Genomic DNA, 20450 nt, shown 5'->3' with positions numbered 1-20450 from the left:
TAGCTCTGAAATGTTGTCCAGTCTGCTACTACTGAAATCCTCAGCCATTTCCAACCATAATTATTAAATACCTCATTAATAATTATTTAGTCATTATTATAAAGTGAACATAGCAAACTTAAGTTTTCTGAGAAATGTTACAAAATATGCTACATTCTCTTTAAAAAGAAGGAAATCTAATTCACTAATTAAATCTTATTTTTTCAGCCTATTAAGATTCCAATCTTCAATATAAATTAAATTGCAAATAATTTTCTCGTCTAGAATTACTCTGCTAAACTACTCAATATTCCCCACAACTTTATCTTTTTTCTTTATTGAATAGTAGCTTAATTATTCTTTACATATATATGTTCAAATACACTTCACTACATTCAGTATTTCCCACAAAAAATAATCATAAGCAATATTTTATTCATTAAACATTAATGAATATGAATTAAAATTTCAGTTTAAAAAATTAGTCCTTTGTGATTCAAAATTTATTCACAAAAAGTAACATTACAAGGTATTTATTCTAGGTTGTTTAGATTTAGCTTTAGTATAAATTTCCTTTCTTTTTCTTGCCTTCTCTGTTCTAGAGATACAGTCTTCTGCAGCACTGGAAATACTTGAAATTGCCAAAGTCTTAAATATGAAAGGACCATTTTTCTTCAAGATAATAATAGGTATGGAATGTGGAATAGATCACAACTGACAACAGTAACTATTAATTATAATTATTAGTTTCATTATTTGATATTTTTAAGAAATAATTATTCAGAATTGCTAGTAGGGAAGCACAAAATATTTAAATCAAGCAAAGAAATGTTTCGTTTTAAGTTTAAATTAATTTCAAAAGCAAACCTTTCTCGTAGTGATAAATGCGAATCCTATGAACCGTGAAATGTAGCTCTGAAAAAAAGCTATATGAGCTTTATTTTATATTTATCCTAGTTTTCCTGTGCATGTGTTGAATTTTGTAAGCTTGCCGTATTTTTACAATTCAGTGTGTTCCTGTGGAATCACATTCGTAGCAAGTCTGAAAAGCAGTGCAAAGTTTCCATACGCATTTTTTACTGATTTGTTATTTTCTATCAGAGGAGGGCTTTACCAGTGTTACCTACATTTAAGGCAGACTGACCCAGGCTTCAACTTAACAACCAGACACAGAGTCCTGAGACGTGGCACCCAAGGGTGCAGAGGGAGAAATCATGGCAAGCTTGCTTTCTACCATCTTTTAAGTGCACCAAGTTTTCCAACTTTCTTAGCTCCACATTGGCTTCTCAGTTTTGAGTAAACTGATAATTTAAATGCAGTAATTCCCTATCTATCTTGAACTGCTTCTTTCTTCAGTGCAGCAACCAATTGCTGTTGAACATAATTTAAATTATTTACACTGAAGTTATTTCACAGAAGGACAGAATCATTTAGATTGGAATAGACCTCCTAGATCATCAAGTCCAATCTTTGACTCATCACTACTTCATCAACCTGACCAAAGCACGAAGTATCAAGCACCAAGTAACTGCACCACCTCCCTGGGCACTCCTTTCCTTAACAATCCTTTCCATGAAGAAATTCTTCCTGATGTTCAATTTGATACTCCTCTAAATCTGTTCAGAGCAGATTTATACAGATAAAATATCTATAAACAGATAAAAAATACAACTCACAAAAAAATTGGAACATATTTGTCAACCTTCTTCTAAATAATAAAGACAAATAATTTTCTCTTCTAGAATTACTCTGCTAAACTATTCAATATTCCCCACAACTTCATATTTTTTCTTTATTGAATAGCAGCTTAATTATTATTTACATACATATGCTCAAATACACTTCACTACAATGTAGTTCAACGAAGACTAAAATCTTAGTGAAATTGTCAATACCAACATCATTGATATAAACTATGTATCTTTATGTGTCCTGCAAAACTAACCCAGTATAAAATTATTTTGCTAGTATTTGATCTTTGAACAAGGAAACAAACCCTTCAACAGAATCCTGGTGATCACTATTTCCTGAGGTGCATCAGCTTCAGCAGTCTGGGGTGATTAACTCACCCAAATAATGCTTATGGGGACAGATATTACTGTTTAAAACAGAGGCAAAGGCAGCACGGAGTACCTCAGCTTCACCTGGGTCCTTCGTCACTGGGTCCACCAGCATAATCAGTCTGTGGTGGTGAACTGACACAGCCCACAGCCAAAAACTGCTGTTCATTAAACACTTCCTCTTCCATTTTTTAAATAAGGGAAAGAAATTCTATTCCTATTCTAGCAATACATTCAGTATGGTTTATCAAAGCAAAGGGTAATCATTGCAGTGAAGAATACTTTGAATTAGCATCTTTGTCTAGTACCACTTCCTCTTTCCTTGCCTGCATTTAGAAGAAAATCATTGCTTAAATAGGATATTAAATACATACATTCCTTATACAGTAGCTCATCAACTGAATTAGAACTTATTATAGAATGAAACAGAATATATTATTATTGTTTGCTGGCCTGTACCACATGTCTGATGCAGACCTCTAGAATCTCAATGTAACCAATTTTTCCTGCATCAATGCATTTTGTATGTATTAAATGAACGTCCTGGTTTGTCCATTTGCAACTACAGTTAATTAAATTTAAGGATTTGTCATTAAAACTGGTTCTTGAAGCACAAGGCTATAAGTATGTTTAATTGCAACACAGAAAGCTGAAATTTCTGTTTTATTATTTCTGCTTAACTAGATAGAGAAACAAACATTACTTCAGGAGTTTGTTCAGAAAAGTGCAAGACACCTGACTGCCTCCAAGCGCAGAGAAAGGAATTTGATGATCCAAAAGAGTATGTTCAGTCTTGTTTTATTCTGATGTTCTTACATTTATTTTACATTCACTAAGGTCCTTCCAGTTCATTTTTTCTTAAATAGATGCTCATGTCACAGTACTGGCCATATAAATCTTAAAGCCACTTGAAACCTCATCCTTCTCAGACTGTAACTGTTGATTGCAAGACACTACCAATGCACTTTGGGTAAATGCAGTCTAAACTACCATACTCATTAATCCTTAGCATGGAAGAGCCAGTATGAACAAGGCTGAAATATTGTCATCATTTTTGACATCATATTACAGGAAGGAGTTCTACAAAATTAGAAATTAAATGCAAGAGAGCAACAAAGGTCACACAGTCTCTATCATATCTTCCACTTGAAGCACAGTAAGATTGATTTTGTGAATTATACAGGATGGTACTCCGCTCATCTCACTTCCACCTTAAGAGCAGTAGAATCCTAGTATAAATTAGTCATCTTTATCTTCTCTGTAGATAAAGGGGAGACATTTCTCCTACCTACTTTATAAGTGGACAACTTATATTTTTCCATTGTTTCAAAGAGAATTCCAGCAGATTAGGTGAGAAGTCTCCATTAATGCATAGAATTTAACAGGAATATAGACCACAGAAGGACGATGGAGTAAAGTCCCTTACAAGTACAGATATCACCTCAAACAATTCCCATTAAAATATCACTCTATCTTGAAGGAAGTGTCTGTCTTGCTGAAATTTTATTGACTGTCACTAATCACACAGAAAGACTAATCTTGAATTTGATTGTTCTAGTACTCAGAAACATCAACCTAATTTTCAGCCTAAATTTAAAAATCACCAATTTAGATCTATTTTACTCAAACTAAGTATCGCTTTCTCCTACAGTAGTCATCTGCAAAACACCAACTCATAGCAATCATATCTCCTCTCAATCTTCATCTTGCTGAGTGAAGCTCCTGTCATTTCCCGCTACAGCCATGAAGCTGTCTGCCACAGAACAAAACCCTTCTTGAGTACATCTTCCTAAACTTAAAATACAGTGAACCCTTGTGTGTTTGGAGTATAAATTATTAGACACCTTTTTTGGTGCAGTACATCTTTGGCTATCTTTCAGGTGCATTTTCATCCAAGAAATCATTTAGGCACTATGGATTCTCCTGTGAGAAAGAATTCTGCCTTTGCTGACTTTCCATAATCAGGTCTCAGACAATGAGTCTCAGATTTATGAAGTGAAAGGACTATACTGAAAGATCTGATTTTGACCCTCAACTCCCCTTGAGGATGTGAACTGTCATGACAAAGAGTTGTGAAGCTGGGAAAGTTTGGTCTTGGAAACTCTGAGTATCCACAGCATTAGAATCCAAAGTAAAATGTTTTGTAGGAGATTCTGCAATATCTGCTAGAAGCTGAACAAGCTGTTATAGTGACAATTTAGAGTCCTCATCTTCCTTTACTCATTTAGAAGATCTTATAATACTTTAAAATTACCTTGTAAGAGTAATCTGTTAATGCATTTAACTATGAGGCTTGGCTTTCCTTCAAATGTTTTTAACCTTTAGAAGAACACTGACATCTCAAGAAATTAGAACATATAAACTCAAAAAATCCAACTTTGCTACTATCTTCAGGGCCATGCTTTAGCAAGAGACTACACTGAAGTCCCTGACCTGCATATAGGAATATAAAGACATAAAGCCTGTTGTTCTCATGAAAAGAAAATAAATGTGTCCTCCTGTACACTGCCAGCAATCCAAATCTACAGGCTGGAAACACGGCAAGTAAAAAAAGGAGGCTGACACTACCAGCAGCATCCTGAAGAAAAAAAAGTCATAGACACAAACAGTCTCAGAGGAAAGTAAGTGGAGAAAGTTGTGTTGACACACTGGTTTAATCACAAACTCCTTAGTCTTGTGAAGCTCAAGAATTTTTAAGATTGTCCAATCTGTGACAATAGCATCCACTGTTTGTTCAAAGTCAAGTACATAGCTGAAACAAGGTTAAAGCCATTAGTAATCATTCCTGAACCAACTCTGTGGGGAAGCTTCCAGAAAACTTTGAAGGCCATGAGCCTATTCTTACAAAGAGAAGAAAAAACCTAAACTAAATCAATAATTTTCAAATGCAATTCTCTTACACTATTGGTAAACTGTCAATAATTAGCAAATAGCTAGGAGATCAGACAGGAAGTAAAGCCAAACAAAATCATCAGCACCAAACATCCAATAATAAATTAGCTCGAAACTATCCAATTATTTGGATTTGGATGTTCTGTTCTTCTACTGTCCTTTATCATATTTCTATATAAAAAATTAAAAATATATGTAGCATATAACATAATATCATATATAATCTGCCAAACATATTTTATAAAATTATATATCGATATACATTAAAAAATAGTAGCATATATAAAATTAAATAATATAAACTCCATCTAACTAGAGATAGGATGGGAGCTTAGACAGACACATGGTGTGAACCTCTATATCTTACCATGCTAAGGGACAGAAAATGACAGGCTGTAGAAAGTAAGATTAAATTGAAATTCTAAACATAATGATGGTAAACATCTTGAAACAGGTATCTGAAAAACCTTGGGTTTTCCATCCTTTGGCACGAGGATCCAAGATTCCTCCAAAACCCTTAGGAGCTGGTGGTGAATTGTAAGTGAGCTGGGGCTGAAAAACAATGTAAATAAGAAGCCAAAACCACCTGTGGACATGTGCAATAAAGCTTACAAATAATCAGTGACAGTGACTGTCTTGAAAGTAAGAAAACCCCATAATGAACAACTCTTAAGTATTTAATTTTGTAGCAGATGAAAAGTACGAGTATTTTTACTCTTGTGGGGTTTTTATCAGAAGATGTACATCTAACACCCAGTATAAATATAAAATCTTTAAGACTTTTATTTGAAATTTTAGTGAAAACTGATTTGCCTTTTGCAACTGTCCCAGAGGTCTTTCTTAGACCTGGACTGTCAAAGCTTTCTTGTTTACAGACTGCTGAGAAGTGTATTCTCCAAGCTGACTGGTTATGTTGTGCAAATGCTTTTGTACAGAAGCAGTTAAAAACAATTATGTTTTAGAGCGTGTTTCATCAGTCACAGTTTGTGAACCTGGAAGGGTAATAGTCTGACAAACACTTTTTTCAGGAAATAACAAAACATTTTTCTCTCTCTCCTGAAAAGTGGTTTTTGGCTATCTAATGGATGATGGAGAGAAAGCACCCAACATAAGGCAAACAACCAGTTCCCAGGTTCCTTATTGCATTTGTCATTCATTCACCCTAATTTTTACCCTTAGTTGAGTAATAAAACCAGTAAATAGAAGCATTTAGGGAAATGACTGGGAAAACAGTGTCTGAATAAAAATGGCCTAAGGAGGAAAAGTAACCTGGAAAGCTTTATCAGGATTTATCAGGAATAACATACAAAAGGTTATAGCACTCAGATTGCTTGAAGCTTTTAAAGAGGGGTGTGATTTAAATTCTTTCCCAAGAGAGGAAAAAAAAAAGAGAGAAGAGAGTGCTTTATCAGCCAAGAGGCTTTTATACATGACAACTGCAAAGCAAAGTAAAGAGATTCACTGAATATTCTGAATTGGAAGGGACCCACGAGGATTACTGAGTCCAGCTCTGATGTAAACAGCCCATATGAGGAACAAACCCACAACCTTGGTGTTACTAGCACCATGCTCTGGCATTCCAACTGAGTTAACCTCAGGGTCTGCCTAGCATGGTAAGGCAAGGCAGATGACATGAAGAAATGGGTTGAGACTGCTTAGTATGGAGCGTCAAAATACATCATCCTTTTCTTTGAGGATTACTATCTTTTTAAGGTTTAAAAGACTTCTATGGATCTGCCTTTTTGTAGGTCTGAAGATTGAGTTGTACCTGAGCCCATTCATCATTTCATCCTGGCTGCTGAAAACATTTGACAATAAACTTTAAATATAGCTTTTGCAGCCTAATTTTATCATCATTACTGAAAAACTGAATTCCTACTTTCCAGTAGCTGATCTTGCTCAGAATGGTGTCTAGCTATGTCTGCAAAACTAGTTCATTCTATGTAACACCTGCTCAAACATTTTTCCTCAACTGTAAAGAAAAGTTGAATGCATTCACTCTTTAAAGCACAGTTTAATTAGAGTGTAATGGCCTATTTTCACAGCTTTGATCACTGTGAAACCTCAGCTCTGAGGTTGTTTAAAGATAGAAAATATTTCTTTTTCTGCACTGCTCCTTGCAGAAGGTGGCAAAGAATACTGGTGTGTGCCCACCAGATGAAACACTTTATTAAGCTTGACACTTAATAACACCACTGTTCTCATCTATACCCAGCATCTAATAAAAAATACAGGATTCCACATTCCTTACATGTTTTTCAGGAAGTTCCTCTTGGTGCCTACTGTATAACTTAGTTATATCGTCTGCCCTTCTGGGGACAGACCATCCAAAGTTCACTTGTTTAAGAACAGTAAAACAAAGATCAAAGAGTCTTAATAATTCAAATTAAAGTATGTATTTTATCTTTTGGACTGGGAATAAAAAAGAAAATTAGAAGACATGAAATATAAAGCATGACTTTAGCATCATTTTATCAGCTGGCTACTTTGCTAATTTGTGGCTTTTATATGAATACCTGAAGTATATCACAGTCTTCACTGTCATGTGTTTATAGAGGTATTCCACTTGCATATGCAAAGGAATATGTTAAATTCTGTATTTCTTGTTGATTCCCCAGTAACCTGGCAATGCCTAACTTTGTCACTGCAGCTGACAGTCCTTGTTGAGGTTTCTTCTGTTAGCCCTGAAACCACCTCCACTTTCAGAAACTCTGTTTTCTGGCCAAGTCCTTTCTGTCCATTTCAAGGCACACCTTTTGCAGAGCTATCAGTACTGTACAGTGCAGCTGCCTGCTGCAGGCTGCCGTGCCCAGCAGCTCTGGTGAGTTATGGCTCTCATTACTCACCTCACTGTGAGATGATGGTCAGGAAGACCACTGCAGACAACAACTGCCTCCAGCATTCTCCTCTCCACTAAGTATCACTGGCCTTTCTGTCTTAATAACTCACTGCAGTTAGCAATTAAGAATGCCAGGCCTGACTTTATCTGAGATGGCAATTTAAGAACCATTTGTTTACCTAGATAGGAGCCCCCTAAAAAAGTATATTCAGTTCATATTAGAGTCACCACTGAAGTTTCCATAACTCTCTTATTATTAGTATCATAAGACTACTCTGGATGATTTGTAGACTAAATCACTGAAGTTAACAGGTCATGGTTTTTTAAAATGAAGCTAAAACTTTGTTCAGTCAGAAGAATCACAATCGATATAGTGGCTGTAACACAAACACAGCTGTCTGTATATGACAAACATGCCTCTATAAACAGAATATTATTACATTAGCAGTGAAACAGCAGCCATTGATACCACAGCCCATGTTACTTTCACAGAGTTCCTTAGGAACGAAGTGACGAAAAATCAAATAAAAGAAAAATCCATTTCTCTTATATCTCATGGAACATTGTACTACCGTGTAGCACGTGCTTTAGTGCTGTGTCCCACTGGTTATAAATAAAAGCACTTTAAATAGAGTGTGGATACTTGTACGAATGCTAAAACTGGATACAAACAAATCAAACTTCTATTACATACAATCCACTTAATGTCGGCCCTCAACTGTTGGAAATGCTGAGATTCTTGAACAGAAAACATCTTTTAAACAATAAACTAAAGACAAGGCTCAGTGTTTTATTTCTCCAAATCTTTTTACACAAAATGTTGATCCCACAGAGATAGAGGGACAAACTGAATTTCTTTTTTTTTTAATTTCAAAAGGATAAAGTCTAATTTCTATTTAACTAATCAGGTTAAATCCCATACTGTCATATTTTATACAGTGCAGCAGTTTTGCTAACTGCTTCATAAAATAGGTCAGGATGCTGTTTCATGTGCATTCTTGCAGAAACACTCCAAACCCTCTGCTCTGCTTTGGCTGCTCATGGCTACTGTTGTACCAAGTCATTCAGTGTCCTGACACACATGCTGGGATATCTCCAGGCTGACCCCAAGCAAGGAGCTATCTAAATGAAAATTAATAGAAATTAAATTAATTATTTTCTGAAATAAGCAAACTCCTCTTCTCCCCCCACCCCTCCAGGAAAATGCTTACTCTAAGGCCAGCTCCCCAAACCAGATTATCACACAGATGCAGACCCTTGTGCTGTCCCCTGGTGGGAGGCAGTGTGAGGACAGAAATCAGTGAAGAGAGAAGGAGATTTGATTCCAATACCAATCTGTACCACAAAGACTACTGTCTACAGTAGTCACTTAGACACAACTGTATTGTCCCTTTGTTGAACTACCCTACTGTGAGCTTTTATTCAAAACAACAGGTTACGGAGCAAAAATGAAGGAGATTTTTTTAAGCCAGCATTTTGTATTCACTCATTAAGTGATTTATCTATGATAATGACAAATGATTTAGAAGATGGGAAAATTTCATGTGGTTTTTCTCTATCAAGCTCTGGGTTGTGCTTTCCCATTTCACAACCACATAACAGAACCTGGGCATATTAATCATATTTAGACCAGTAAGAGTGGTCCTTCAGCTGAAAAACCTGAAAAATGCAAACCTGAAAGACACTGCATATCTAGTTTTAGTGAATCCTAAACAGAAAACAGGTTGAAACCTATGAGTCCAGAAGGCCCAGGTTATTTTCTAAGCATTTAATGCTCTCGTGTCCAATCACTGTCTGAGTTCACAAATAGGATGCCTGCAGTTGGCACCCTGCTCTGACTCCCTGCCCATGCACAGCCCTCTTGCTCACATTTCTGAGTCATCACAGCACCACTAATGAAGAGCTACAGAGGATCCCAGAGACCGGCTGGGAGCTGATGAAGATCAGAGCCCCATTTACACACATACCCCCTCTATCTAGAGCACATGTGCCAATGCACTGACACATTGACACAACAATACATTTAAACCTATCTGGAGACACAACATCCCCCTTTTATAGTGTGTGTTTTCCTTCTGCCACTTCTTCTTCAATTTTGACCACAAAGAGACATGTTTTTAAGTAGCACTTGGAGGGAAAGCTGATCACTTATTCTGCCTGTCCTCCTTTCTTTTGTATTTATCTTTTTTTCAGGAACAAGTACAAGCAGAGCCTGTAACTTATTGCTACAAAAAAAGCTGAAGAAAAGGGAGCAGGAAGTAAATTAGCAGATTAGTGATCCAAAGCAAGGCAAAGGAGATGCTCTGTCATACTGTGCAGTTAGTATGTGCAACGTGTCACGCAATGCTACAGGTGATAAAAGCTAACAACAGGCTCAAGGGGCAACTAGACAAATTCAGCCAACAAAAAAACACTGCTGGGATTGAATTTCCTCTTATATAAATATATATATTTAGACACAGAATCATGTGTATACCAAATAATATATATAATTGCATATAGATGCCTACCTGAAAAGGTTTTTTTGACTCATTCCCATGTAGGTGTTTGCATAGCCTACAGTACATTCCAAATGCTTTTATTATAATCTATTCCAGTCTCAATAGTTTTAATATTTGTATCACATAGATGTTGCAAAAATTTAGCTGAATAAAAAAAATTTAATGGATATTTTGTTATGTAAACTTCAATATGAATAAAGATTATTAAATTAGGCAACAGGAAGGTACATCTGTATACTAGAGACAAAATTACATTTGTGTTGCTCCTCTGAGTAAAGCCACAATTTATCAGAGAGACGTGGAATCTGATTTAGTACAGTGGTAATTTATAGTTAATGGATTCATGTTTATAAAAATCATTTCACGCCTAAGAGAAAAAATAGACTCAAGAGGTTAATGTAAATACATTTAAGGAATAGAAACTGTCCTGAGCTGTAGCCTTTCCTTAGAATTTGAAGAACTCAAGCATTCAGACAGCTGATCTTGATTTAATTCCTCTATAACAAATATCAGTGTCTGAAATTAAACAACAGCTTTAAAAGACACTAACATCTGTGTACAATGTACCAGAAAGATGGGGGAATCAACCATTAGTTGATTGGCTCTGTAGCAGCTCATTCTTCTCTGCCATTCCAGGGCTGAAATGTGAAAGTTCAATGGCACAAGCTCTCAGTGCTGCTGCAAGAGCCTAGAAACTCTCCAGCAACACTGGTGGGCGTTCTACTGGAGCCATATACCATCCTCTAAATCTCACTCCTCTTGCCTTTACAAAATCTTATTCACCTATGGCTCACAGCTAGAGAAGAACAGCCATGTAAGCCCCATGGTTCTGATGATCAGCTTCTTCCTACGTGAGTAATTAGCTGTAAAAAACACAAGTGAGGAAAACTTCCCCCTGTATTCTCCCAACCTAGTTTGAACCTCGAGTTCTTTCAAGTACCTGACAGCACAGTCAGAACCTTTTTCTAATAGCTCCCCTCATCTGAATAGTTCACGCCATAATGCATGAAACATACTTTGTATAGTGCCTCCTGACCTTTAGAGGGAAAAAATACTAGATGCAGGTACATGGGGTTTCAGTTTAATAGGATTTAATCCCATTTAATAGTGCTTCACTACTTGTAAAGTTTAATACTGCTGGGACCAGGTGATTTTGAAATAAAGGCAGGAAACCTCAGATACCTAATTTAGGATAACTGGGCAGTTCATATTTTGTGAAACTATGGTTTCAGGCTGTCTGCAGTCAGGGAAGTGGCACTACCCACAGTCACTAGATCATATTCCCAAAGCAAAGAGTAATGGCTGGAGAGGTAGGGCCCTTAAGTACAGTTACACATTTATGAGCTCCAGCAAAGTCCCAGCTGTGGAACTGCAGGGACTGTGACTCCAGATGTCCACAGCTGAACACTGGGTAGGTGCAGCATGTGAAAGACTGCCTGAATCTCTGAAACAATGAGTAAACCTAACCTAGCAGACTTTATTCTGTCCTGCTTGCTCGAATGGGCAGATCTGTAGAGACTTCACAGAGGTACAAGATTCTGGTTGAATTTTATTGACCAAAAATATGGAAAACAGAAAGAAAACTCAAGCAATGCTGGGGAAGGGTGTGTTTAAGTCATGCCTCAGATATAAAGTGATGTCCTTTACAGTCCTGAGGCATTAGCCTTCTGATAGCAGTGGAGTTGCTATGAGATGTTTAAAAATTAATTTCACTTCAGCTCATAATGTTGTCACATTCAGGAAGATATTTTAAAAGCAGAGAAACTCTTGCTACCATTACTATTCTTCAGTTTATTTTAACCGTGCCCTTTTACCACAGCCATTTCCATTCTGCTGGGGTTTTTTCATAAACTGAATGCCGCTCACTGACATATGTGTTAATTAACCTCATTTGTGAAATGCTTCTCCCCAAGCACTTTCTTAACTCCTTCATTTATTTTTAAACCAATACTTATTAAAGACAATACTGTCACCTACTATATCCATATTCAAAACCCGCCAGAGGATATTAATAAATTGCTTGTAAATAATAATATACCATGAAATTAACAGACTAGAAAAAAAACCTGAAAAACACCACAACATTCCTCTCAATACTTTGGGTTCTAGTTTATGTGTAAAATTAAAGGTATTTAAGGCATAGATGGGCTGCACTTCACATGGTTGGAACCTAGAAAATAGTTGTTAATAACAATCAACTGATCAGGCAGAAAAGGCATCCTACTTAGAAATTCTTCAGGGAATATATACAGTGAAAATGTTGCACAAACATTCCAGGGGGATACACCAGATTCCAGCAGACAGATAATTACCTACTCAGGTAATCAGGGCTCAAAATCCTTTGCCTTGTAATTGTAAGAATAAACATAGAGGTTTTACCCCTAAAATACAACAATCCAAAACAGATTAAATTAAAAAAAAAAAAAAGTTCACCTGCCATTTCTATTTCTGATTCTCTAAAATACAGAAGGTATGTTTACTTTTCCAGAAAACATGGTACAGTTTTTTTTTTCAGGATGTAGGACAGCATTTGTCTCTCCTGTCTGTGGTATTACCATTCTTCAACTTCCTTTCACCCCTGAGACATAAAGAAGCCCAGCCGTACAATAAAATCTCCCTTTTGACAGAAACAGGCTGCTGGATTACTCCAACCTTAGCTCCCTTCCATTATGAAAAGATCCATCTATGGCTGTTTCTTGGTTTCTGGAAATTGGCCAATATCCTATTTCATCTTTCACTCAACACCATTTTACCACAGCTCATAATGTCCAGAAAGGAATCTTGTCAAGTGATTTTAGAAAATATAAGGCATATCACTTATCTCATGCAACATTTTTATGGTGCTTAGAAAGGACTTTGGAAAATTAACAAGGCATGTTCCCTTGTTTTCAATCTTCCTGCTATTGATGGATAAATAATTTGTTTTCAGAGACTCTCCAACTCCTCAAACCATAGAATCTTCAGAGGGTTCATATAACAAACAATTAATTTTTATGGTTATACATAGTGTAGATACCTGCTTTTCCATAAAACATTTTAGAGCCCAGCAACCGAATGGAAGATGGTCATTGAAGTACAAGAATTGAGAGTAACACAGGAAATAGCACAGCTATATGTCTTGTCATACACAGCTTGGATTCACTTTCCACTTGCGAGAATGCTGAATTTCCATTCACACATTTTATAGCAAACAAAATCTGTACAAAGAGCAGGTCATCTTCTAGGGCTACCCATCATTGTGTTAAGTGATAACTTGGGCATTATATTGAGCCCAGACAGTAATTACTTTTTCAGCAGTGTAAAAAAGGGAATAATTTTTCTTCATTAGATTTACTAACCACCTCAAGCAATTACTTTTGAAGATTGCTTAATTAAACTTAATACAACCACTCTAGATTCCTTTTAATGGTTTTCCTTGTCATTTTCTTGCTCTTTTTGACTGAGCTTTCAGAGATCACTGGTGATGCAGAGGAATCAAAACATGACAGGTCCTTAGTTGGATTGTCCTGACACAAATTCCTGATTTTATCCAGAATATACTTCGCAAACGTGCAACTGTTATTGATACAGAGATGAAGTAGATATATGGAAACTGAAAGGAACCAGACTGAAATTGCCTCTGGAAGGAAAAGATGTGCTGAAGTACTTCAGGCTGTGTAAGCTTCAACTGTACTTTATAACAACTGCTGTCTATCTCCAGCTCTGTTCTGCTTAGGAACTTTGTCTTGCATTGCACAAAATATCTGTCTCTCAATGCAAACAATGAATCTACATAAAAATCTATGTAAATCTTGATCTTCCAGGAATAAATAAAAGCAGTGAATTTATGTTGTGACCTGTTTTGATGAAAATAAATTCTCAACTTCAGAAAAAAATGTACCAGACTGGGATGAAGTAAAGTAATTGTGTTCACACAAGCTGTCATCAAAAAGTGTTTCAAATATTTAGTAACCTCTTAATGAGAGGAGGATTTGTGCAATGCTTTAGTTCCATACTCATAAAGAATATTAAGCAAATGTATTGGATTGTTTTAGAAGGTATCCAATCAACCTATTCACTGCTTATTCAACATTAATCAAGCTGGTAAATAGTCCAGGGTCACCCTGAACTGCTTTTTATACCAGTGAGCAGAGAAGGTGATGTATCCCAAAGTCTAGCCCTCAGTTTATTATGCCAATGATCAAAATCTCCTCACAGACAACTTGCACACTGCCCAAAGGAAACCTTTCTACAGAGATGCCTGATATCACCATATACAAGAAAAGCAACAGGAATGACCTCTACTCTGAAAATCAAAGAGAGAGCATTCCAGTGCTTAGTACTAAAGGCAAAACAATAACCAGATTATCTCATTTGCAGACGCAGAAATTATTCTGATCACCTAAAGCTGTGCAGAATGTAGCTCAAAGAAGTTTGTGTCCAGTGTGTTACCCTTGCCTTAGTTTGCCACAAGTCTCATTGCTGCTCCATTCAAGAATGGTAACTTTGTTGGAAACACAGACAAAACTAGATTTCCTCATTCACATTTCATTTATGTTGTATAAAATTTCCCACTGTCTTCTTTCTGTGTGACCTAAATAAAAAATTATTTTAAGTAAAGAATGAGCTTTTACCTTTTTTTTCTAAAAATACTTTGCAATTTACCTATAAATAAGTAATAGTGATATGAAGCATCTGGGCCAAGTTCACTGCAGAAAAATTAGGTCATCTATCCAGAAGAATGAACAGATTCATTTAATGCTACTTCTAGTTTCAGAATGGATTAATTTCTTACTGAAGCACCTTTTGTGCCTCCTTAAATGCCTGGCACTAGCAGATATTAAAAATTCTATGAAAAATATGGTGGATTATCTCAGTCTTTCTTTTTGAGATCTGTATTTTGAATATTGTGTTTTCTCTTTCTTAGGAATGAAAAATACTACTGGGGAAAGGGACAGGCATTATCGGAGTCTGAGAAGAATTATGTAGAAGAGAACAGACTTCTCTTACCCATTACAAGAAAATTTAAACCAACAGTTAAAGAACTCAGAACAAATTAAAAATAGCTTCAAAACTGAATAAAAGGAAAGTATTAAACAAAGTAGAAACAGTGGAAACAGATGTAAATAGCTGACTGTTCCATGTTCCTTATAAAAACCACTCATTTTTACCTTTATCCTGATTAAAGCATTTCGGATAAATGACAGTGCCCTAGAATTAGACACAAATACAAAACCTTGTTTCTCAGGCTTTTGGGTTTTTTTATGAGTTGTTATACTATTTCTTCCTGTCACATCCTCATCAGTTTCTACACTATTAAAATCTCAAAAAAATCTCTGGCCCAATTTTCAGAAGGTTTGTAAGACTTACAAACTATAAGTCTTACAAACCTTCTAAAAATTGGGCCAGAGATTTTAATAGAATTTGTTTTAGTTCTTTTTAGATTATTCCACTCTCTAGACAGGCCAGTAACAGCAGAAGTATTTGCTGTGTCAGTCTCATTCTTTCCAAGAAAATCAATATGTTTTCAATGCTATGGCAGGAAGAAAATAAATTTAATACATTATGTTCCTTTTGTCTGCGTCATCAAACATAACAGTCTATTTATCAGGGTCTAGCTCTTCAGTGTTCCTTTGCATAACTTTTAATGTGTAATACAATTTCTAAAGCAATCCCAACAGCTTCAAAATATTGAACTGAGCAATACTGAGCAACAATGAACACGTTGAAAGGATGCTAAATTTATTGCAAATGTATCAGAGAAGAAAAACAATACCATGACAGAGAACACATATTTCCTTCAACTTTTGCTGAAGCTGGGGCATGATTTCTCAAGTTTTTGTCTAATTTCCATTAATAAAAGAAAATAAGCAAACATTAAAATATTTTTAATTAGCTAAAATCAGAAACAGGCAACCAAAATAAATATTATCAAATATCAAACAAAAGCACTGAAACATCATCAACAATATGAATCTCAATTGTACATTTTTTCTTCGAGAAAAGAAAACCTGAATGAAGTCTGAGAATCTTCTGAACAGGACTGGCTGAACTGGCTCATAAAAAACTGGATGAATGACCCAAAAGAGTTGTATTATCATAACACAGCTCCATCAGGAAGCCCTGCTGACAAGAAAGTATAATGCAAGAAACCTGACTCATAAACATACTTCTCATGTTGGCACCTGGATTATTTAAGGCACTTTAAAAATGAAAATATGGCAGTCAGTTGATCCAAAGGGTAAAAATGTTCTTTAAATAGTAACCAGCATGAGAAAATTAAAGGAAAAGTTAACAACCAGGAATTCAGGTCAGAAAATTAGTCAAGAACACAAACTCTGTTTCTTGAAACAGGACACCATCTTGGACATTTCTGTGCAATACAAAAATCCAGGGGTGTCAGAGGCAGCCTGAATTTGGATCACACACACTCCAGAAAAAAGTGCTGCCCACCCCTTTCTTTTGCATGTCACCTCTCCTTCTGCGTCATAAAATCAGCATGTCCTGGTTGAGGCTTTACACAGGATTACTCCAGCTCTGCTCCCAGGTGTACTGCTGTGTGGCAGGAAAAAACAAAAAAAAAACAACAACAAAAAATCAGAAGAACAAATCCAAACCCAAAAGCAGTGAAATGGCAGCTGGTGAAGCATTTTAATTATTATTTTCACATGAAATTATGGACAGCATCAATAATGTATTAAGGAAACAGTCTGAACATGTTGCTGTCTTACATTGCCAAAATTCATGTTACCTAGTACCCAGGAAAGGCTTCTTGCACTTATTATAAATTCCACAGAAATACTGAAAACCTGCAAGTAGACCTCCCAACTGAGTTAATGTTTCAGGGGAAGTAAAAAGAAAGTAAATTCCAAGTAAGAAACTTGTAGATGTCACTATGTGGAACACTGAACATCCATAACCTACTTGGCTTTATATCTGCTGGCTGATTCTGTTTCCCTAAAAAAGGTAACAATTCAAGCCAAGTCCTCTTCCCTCAAAACAGCACAAACTCAAATCCAAAACCTGATGACAACAAAGGAAAACATTCCCCTAGATGTTAATTCATTTGGAATAAGACCAAATGATGAAGCAACTTATTTTCTAGGGAAACTTGTTTTTTTCAGTTGCTCTGAAATTCATTAGTGAGGAAATGAAAGGTTTTAGTGACTTCAGGCATGGTGCAAACCCCAAATATTAACTTGGGATTCTCTGCAGGGCAATCAGTGCAAAGTTTAAAAGAGGTCTCAAGTGCTTTGCTTAGTGTCAAAAGGACACGTTTTAATCTTGATCTTCAAGGTCACAAGCTAATTTCCAAATTGTTGTTTTTGTGCCTTAAAAGGAAAAACAACTGCTTATGTCTTATGCTTGGTGTCAGTGGCCCCGAGATGTAACTATTAATTTCTGTCTGCCTTTGCTTCTGGAAAGAATATAATTGTGTCATCAGATCCCTGAGCACTAAGGCTTTTTGCAAAAGCAACACTACTAAGAACTGAATAATAAATATCATAAAACAGATCTGGAATAAACCACCTTTTACAGTAGTCATTGTTATGTCTACAGTGTTTTTGTGTTGAGCACTGTCAGAAACTAAACAATGCTCCCAAGTAACCTGTTTAGCTAGGATTAAAGAAGTATGTCCTAAATGCTGCCCTTGGTAAAGAACTAATAAATGTCCTGTGTTTTGTGAAACACCACTTTTTGTGTTCTATTTTCTGAGCTTCTGAAACTGCTTTTGTGACAGGGAGCCACAGCTCTTTGCATGAGTTACCCATATCTGGTTATGACTGTGTACATCAAAACAGCCTTTGAGACTATGCCAGAATAAAACCTCACATCCATTTCATGTGCCCAGAATTCAATGACGTGACAGGAGTTATTTGAAAATACTATGCAAAACTAAATAAATAGCACTTATCTTATGAGAAACGTTTTGCCCTTATGATTGTTTACTGATGTAGCTCCTTATTCTTCTAATCCTTATTTTTCTGGCTACTCCACAGACACCCAGGAAGCCTCAGAAGAACTTAGAGTAATCTTGAGCTCTACCTTTATGAGCACCATCTGTCATAATAACATTTTTTCAAAGATGGCAAACTGACAATCAAACACAGTAATTAACTATCACAGCTGTCTGTGGGTTCCCTATACATGCCCTGTCACCTCAATCAATTTTATAGCAAGGATAAAGATGTATGAAAATGCAGGGTTCATATGGTCATTAATGACCTTGCCCCTCTGTAGGTTTAATTTGGAGAGGTTTCAGAGAACATTCTCTCATAGCAATGAGTTGTCATCTCAATTTTCAAAGTAACAAGCCAATTTGTGCCTCAGCTCATAAAGGGACACTTTTAGATAGGTTAAATGAGCAAGGAAGGGATGTGTATGCATTTGTGGATAATAGGGTTTGAAGGAATCAGGACATAAAAACTGGTGTTTAAGGAACAAGAACTGTAATTTTTCCCAGTGAAATCCAGACACTGGGCAGTAGCTTGTAAGAAGAAATATCAAAACACGCCATCAAATTCAAGTCTAAGTTTCATTTCTAAACCAATGCTTCAATGTTTTACTTTGTTTTAACCACAGCTCAGAGAACAGGAGGCTCCTTACCACCTCTTTTTTTTACTTTAATTCCTAAATTGTTTTTGACAGAGTAAGTAAACTAATCACTTTCCTTCGAATAGCTGCAGAATTTTTTGAAGGACTGCTTGAATGCCAACAACTCTGCCTAGAAGGACCAAATTTGACTCCGATTATCATACTGCTGCACAGAAGATTTCAACGCACCTGAGCAGAATACCCCAGGCATTTCCAAATACTCCCTAAAAAATGACTCGGAACACCGATTCACTCACATTTCTACTGCTAATGAGATCTGGAGGAACTCTTCTGTCAAGCAGTTGCTCTCCTGCTGTGCACAGTTTACCTCACTACACTCGATCTTTGTGACTTTAGCTCCACAAGAAACCCATCAGTAAGAAAGACAATGTATGTCAAAATGGTCTATTTTTCTTTTTAAAAATTTAAACATGAGTCACTCAGCACAGTAGAAAATAATCTGATGCTTTTAATGGGATATACTCATGTTGACACCAGAACTGACTTAGGAAATGAGATAATATCTAATCATATCCATTATGTGTGACACAATCAGACATGATTGACTTGGCTAAATATAGATGCACACAATGCAGACATCTGCAACTGAACTCGGCATCCCGAACCCTGCACGCTGCTGATGGACAGAAATAAGCGCTTCCACAGCATGACTCACTGCCCCAAGTAATTGTCTAAACTGAACTGCACATTAGAAGTGCCTGTTTATCCCCACTTTTTGTAAAAGAGATAAGCATGGCTAGTTGAGATGGAGATACCTACATATACATCACTAAAATTATCTGAGAGGATAATGACTTTTTCATGCTCTGATTCAGGTCTACACCAACTGGTCCAAGAAAGGTATTGCTTTCATCCCCAAACCTCACCTTTCCAACATCCTTAAATCATTCAGACTGTAATGTTGTCTGTAAATTAAAGCATACCATTTTTTTCAAACTCTGCCACTTTTTAAAGCAGAATTCAGGGAATTTAGCTAGAAGTTGTACCAGAAATTAGATTTAAAGCATAGATCTGAGAGATTTATGTAAGAACCGATGACCTCTTGAAAACACACTTTTCTGATATTCAATCTAAGCTCTAGCAAAAGGTCAAATAATGCTGTGAAAATTCCCCAAGCAGCTGCATTTTCACCATGGCAGCATAAGCTAGATAAAGCCAAACATCTCCTTGAATCTGATCCAAATGTTAGTGACTTGTGTGGGAACTGGTCTGGACCTTTAATGTTCAAAAAGGATCAGAAAATTCTTGTAATGAGATTAAATAATGCTATCTGTTTGGAAGAGATGAATCATTATTAAAATATGCCACCATCTTACTTTAGTTAGCACAATGTATGAGAACATCAGTCTTTGAAAAACTAAACAAGTGAACAAACATCCATGAAAAATATACAGGGATAAAACTCTTACTTGATCAAAGACAATATAAAGCTCTGTTGCTCACTTTAATGAGGCTGGGATTTTACTGTATGACTTGGCTGTATGTCATGTATATCAAAATGAAAACTCTTAAAAATGTATTCTGCTTTGCTGCACCATTTAAAATATTAGTCAACTGATCCTTCTATGTAAATAAAGACAAATT

At 36.1% G+C, this 20450-nt stretch overlaps 1 protein-coding gene across 1 annotated transcript in view; it reads right to left on the bottom strand.

The window, feature by feature from the left end:
• TRPC6 (transient receptor potential cation channel subfamily C member 6) overlaps nucleotides 1-20450 on the bottom strand; it is a 79248-nt gene that overhangs the window by 31699 nt on the left and 27099 nt on the right. The window lies entirely within an intron of this gene.

Source organism: Passer montanus, unplaced genomic scaffold, assembly GCF_014805655.1.
Source record: "Passer montanus isolate IOZ18808 unplaced genomic scaffold, ASM1480565v1 scaffold4, whole genome shotgun sequence".
Classification (NCBI taxonomy): Eukaryota; Metazoa; Chordata; class Aves; order Passeriformes; family Passeridae; genus Passer; species Passer montanus.
This window is presented reverse-complemented; position numbering and strand designations above follow the sequence as displayed.